Source organism: Microcebus murinus, chromosome 19, assembly GCF_040939455.1.
Source record: "Microcebus murinus isolate Inina chromosome 19, M.murinus_Inina_mat1.0, whole genome shotgun sequence".
NCBI classification, from domain to species: domain Eukaryota; kingdom Metazoa; phylum Chordata; class Mammalia; order Primates; family Cheirogaleidae; genus Microcebus; species Microcebus murinus.
In genome coordinates this window covers 39,439,991-39,445,135 of record NC_134122.1, presented here as the reverse complement: position 1 = coordinate 39,445,135, position 5,145 = coordinate 39,439,991, and the positions used below count along the sequence as shown (strand labels likewise).

The 5,145-nt window shown below is 45.4% G+C and overlaps 1 pseudogene; it reads right to left on the bottom strand.

The window, feature by feature from the left end:
- Positions 1 to 463: 463 nt before the first annotated feature.
- Positions 464 to 991, bottom strand: LOC109729623 (large ribosomal subunit protein eL21-like; annotated as a pseudogene).
- Between the last annotated feature and the right edge of the window lie 4,154 nt (positions 992 to 5,145).

Genomic DNA, 5,145 nt, shown 5'->3' with positions numbered 1-5,145 from the left:
GAGTTGTTGACATTTATTTTGCTGGCACTTATGTGCCACTCGTTCACCTCATCAGCCCCACAATCTGCTTCCTGTCCAAATATGCCCCTGATGTTGCTCTCTCCTCGCAGCCCGTTGGCAGTCTGGTCTCCACTCGCACCTTGGTCTCTCCAGAGCGTTTGGAAGTGTGAACACTGTGAAATTTCTTCTCTTTCCTGGGACAGTGTCCACCCTGACCTTCCACAGAGTTAGTCACTTGTCCACAAGTTTTTATTTATGTATTTATTTATTTTTTAGAGTCCAGCGGCTTTTATTAGGTTTGTCTCCTATACCATGAATTCATAGGGAATAGGTTCTGGCAGCTCAAGGTCCTTTCTTTGCTTCTCACAGGTGTGCTACGCCTATGATGCCATGAATTCATAGGGAATAGGTCCCAGCACCTCAGGCTCCTTTCTGTCGCTTCTCACAAAGTGTGAGACACCTATTATGCCATGAATTCATAGGGAATAGGTTCCAGCAGCTCGGGCTCCTTTCAATTGGTTCTCACAAAGTGTGCTTCTCTGGGTGGAGCAGGCTGTCGCTTCAGTTGCACCCAGGAACCTTTCTCTTTGGCTTCCTTCTTTTTCTGATCATTTTCCTTCACACGTTTCAGGAATCTATCTCGGCTCTTAGAGTGCTTAATGTGCTCAACACGCACATTAATCCTCTTGGCAAGAATCTTGCCCTTAACTTGTTTATTTACAACAATTCCAACAGCATGCTGGGTAATGTTGTAGACTCTTCCAGTTTTGCCATGGTAACATTTGTGGGGCATGCCTTTTTTGAACAGTACCCCATTCCCTTGATGTCTACAATATCACCTTTCTTGTAGATTCTCATGTATGTGGCCAAAGGAACAACTCCATGTTTTCTAAAAGGCCTAGAGAACACGTATCGGGTGCCTCTCCTCTTTCCCTTTGTGTTTGTCATTTTGGCGAATTACTGGAAGATGGCGGCTCCGGCCGAAAGGCCACAACTATTTATTAAATACTTAACATGGGCCAGGCAGTGTTTTGCATCCCCGGGATACATCAGTGAAAAGAAACAGACAAAAAAATACACCAACCTCACAGAGTTTCTCTCCGAGGGGTGAGTGTGAGGGATTGGGGGCGGGCTTGGTAGGGTGGGGAGGAGGAGGGATAAGGCAGAAAATAAACAATAAAGATAATAAATGAATAAAATGTGTGGTATCTTAGAAGGTGATAAGTGCTATGGGAAAACCAAAAACAAGTGAGGGGAATCGATAGTTAGGGAGAGTGCTGGGCGGTCTGCAGTGGTCTGGAGTCTCACTGCGAAAATGACATCTGAGCAGAGACGTGAATGAGGCCAGGCGTATCCCTGGGTAACACCAGCGGCTTTGGGGAGAAAGCAAACGGTGCCGAGGAGCAGCCTAGGATAGCTTGGCACAGCCCGGGACAGCTGGGAACAACTTGGGACAGTCTTCAGCAGCCTGGAAGCCCACATGGCTGGCTGGGTATACGGGGACAGGGCAGTGAAAGATGAGGCTTGAGAGGGTGGCCTCATAGGCTTCTATCATGACTCAGTTCTACTCCGAGTGGACCAAAGAGTTACTGGGGGCTCTGAGAGGAGGTGGGCAGACGCTGATGCCTCTGAATGCTGCTCGCTCTGACTTCTGTGTCAAGAACAAATGTTAGGGGGCTTAGGGATGGAAGCAGGAAGACCCCTGCAGATGACAGGTGTGCAAGGTGACAGTGGAGGTAAGATGTGCTAAGATTCCAGACACAGCTTGAGGACAGAGCCAAGCCCATGGAGCCCTGGGTCCCCTGTATCTCTGTCCTTTGCACCCCCTCTCTTTTATTTTCTGCTCCCCCAGAGCCAGCCCACTTCTCTGTCCTACCCGCGCTCATGGCCAGGCAGGGCCTCCCCTCTTCTTCCAGTTCCAAGACACCTCCAGGCAGGGCATCCTCATCAGCCTTTCAAGCTCTTGAATATGATTTCAAGCCAAGAACTTGGGTAGCTTTGTTCTTAATCTCTGAGTGAGTCATCTCTGTCCTGTCCTGAAAACAGAATCAACCCTCTGGACTCCTGCTTGGAATAAGGAAGACAATACTTCACAGGGTACATTCTTCTCTATTAACTTATTATTCAATTTGATTCCAACAACAACCCTGGGACATAGGCAGGACAGGTATAGTTTCACTACCTCTCGAATTAGTAAACTAATAGATTGGATGATTTGTCCAACGATGGTGACAGTGAGTGGTGGACATGGGCCTAGAACTCAAGTCTCCTGGCTCCTCTTCAACAAGATGTCCACTCCCCAGAATCCTGGACTCTTTCCACAACAAGGACCCTCATAAAGCCAAAGTGAGAGCACTCAGTTTTCTGTGCATGCTGGCAAAGAAGTAATGGTGAAACCAAGCCAACTTCTCAGGACTGCTCTGCTTCACCCTGGAGCTCAGGCTCAGCTAGAGTTCCCGGATAACCCCCCCTCCCTGCCCCCACCACAAGAGTGTCCCCTCCTCCTGCTGCTCCATGTGGATTGCAAGATGCTGCTAGATGTGATCCTATCTGGCTAGTGACGGGCACTCTTCATTTTGCCATTAGCTGATGGAAGTGAGATAGCAGCTCGAGTGTTACTCTGTGGGTCAGGAGTACAGATGTGCTGCTGTCTGTCGGAGCCGGATGCTCTGTGGCTGGTAATGGCCTTCAAACTGAACAGATAACGAAGAGAGACTGTGATGCTATGCTTAGGCTACAATTAATTTAGAATTTGAAATGGGGATAAACCTTGGTTGTTTCAAGTTGGTCAAACCAGAGGCTGCCTTAGAGCAGTGATTCCTTCTCACATTCCCATTAAAACCATGTATCTGTGAAAAGCCAGCTCCATTCCACCATGATGGTGGCCCTTCTCTCTGACCCATTTCCCATTATGAGAGCAATTAGAGTGCAGCGTGTGTTCTGGGAGATTAATGATCTGCTGGAGGGAAGAAGTAGGAGCTTGTGGAATGGCTCCGGGCACAGTCAGAGCACACCTCGCCTTAGGAGCTGCCTCTGTGCTGTGAAGGTGGGCCCCCGTTGGGCCCAGCATCCCTGGCAGGTGGTCCTCCTGGAGGAGGGTGGGCCTACTGCTGATGTGCAGAGCAGGGTGAGGTGGCGCACCTGCCAGCGTCCTGGAGTTCTTCTGGGGCAGGTGGAATCACACAACTACCAGCCACAGCCCCAGGGCTGCTGCCATAATGGTTATGTCTCTGAAAGACAGAGATGTTCACAAGAACCATTTCCTCTTTCCCTTGGCCAAATGGGTATACTTAGCACCTTCTAGAAGTGGAAAGAGAGAATGCAGTGAGAAGATGCCCTCCTTTATCTCATTTAAAGGATCTGATCAGATGTTCTTAAAAATTGAGACCATTAAAGTTAGACATAGCTCTGAGGTTTGTGGTCTAAAAGACAGGGATAATGTGCAAAGAACTTGGAATAGGACAAAGAAGTAAAGGGATGGCCTGAACCCAGTCAAGGAGTGTGGCAGCCCCGCTGGAGGTTAGCAGAATGAGGTTCTGTATAATATAAGGGTAGGTGAGACCGGTGGGGAGACCACCCCATTTGGAGAATGTTAGCAGAGTGACTGCAAAACCGGATTGACCTGGTCATCAAGGTTACCAATAAGGACCTAGGCGATATTCCAGCCAGAAATCCACTGGTCATTAAAAACCCCTCGGCTGGGAGAGGCAACCACAAAAATTGTGTGAGAAGATAACCCAAAAGTTGTTTGGAGTGACAACTGATCTTTAGTAGGAGAACATCTTTCAATCACAAAAATGTTTGGATTTAAATTTAGAAGTGCTTAAGAGAATCAACCTGGAGTAATACTATTTTGTGGTTAAGGTGTTGAGACATAATTTCCCATGGGTGTCTCATGTTTCTACATGTCTTGCGAGCAGAGGGTGTTTGTATAATGAACAGCTTTAGGGAAACTGAGATGGTGTCCTTTAAGAACAAAGGGAGGTTTGCTTGCTGTCCCAAATAATGATACTGTCTCCCTCCAAAGCAAAGATCCAGTAGACTTACTGCCTGTCATAAAATATTTGAGGTTCCTAAAGCTCAGGATTTCTCTCCTATAATCCACTGTGTATAAAGACGTCCCCTGGCTCTCCACATATCACCCTGTGGGCACTGGGACTTAGGGAGCTGGTGTCAATGTTGATACTCTGCCTACTACTCTTGCTGTAACAAAAGTCGTTTGTCTCTGATCCAGAAGTCTCGTGTCTTTTGCCAGCATCCATGAAACTTGTTAGATTGAAAGTAGAGTGAAATCTCAGACTCTCTATAATTCTTGACATAAGTACTTTACTCATATTTGGTATTTAAGTTCTTGAAGTGCTTAAGAGATTTGGGGCTATGCAAGTAATAGACCAACTTTGTGATTCCATATTAAAATTAAATAATTTAAACTTGTGATTTTCAATGGGAAATTCTCTTAGTTTATAAACAGTATGAGAACATTTAGGAGGACCTAGATTCTTTCTGTTTATAATCAAAATTAATTAGCTTTATAAAAATTACCTAAGAAAGTTGGAAAGGCTTGTTTTTTTGGTTTATCCGTCAGGCAATTGAAGTACCTAAACAAGGAAATAAAATACATTTAATTTATAAATCTTATTTGAAATGTTCGAAGGAGTTCAATAACTCTGTATCGGGACCAAACTCTTTAAGACTGCCTTACATTATTTTGTTAAAAATCTTAGGTTGGTTTCCACTTCTCTGTGGAGAGCTGGAAAGAGTTATCATACCTACTCTAACAACAAGAATATGGCAAATAAAATACAAAATGATAACTTTCTTTGAATTCATCAGAGAACTGATATCATAGTAGCCTGAATGCCAGAGAAGGACAAGCCCCTTCAAAGGCGGATGAAACACGAGGACAAGCTCACCAGTGTCAGAGCACCGGAGAATAGCACATTACACATAAGCTAGGAGAAATCAGCTAAAATGTCTATGAGCTGCAGAAGGCCAGAAATAGTGAGTCCAAAAGGCCAGAAATAGTGAATCCAGAAGGCAATGGAGGGACACTTTGAAAGCACTAAAAGAAATTGGCTGTCAACAGAGACTTCTACACCTAGAGAAAATATCTTTTAAAGTAGAGGTGAAATAAAGAATTTTTCA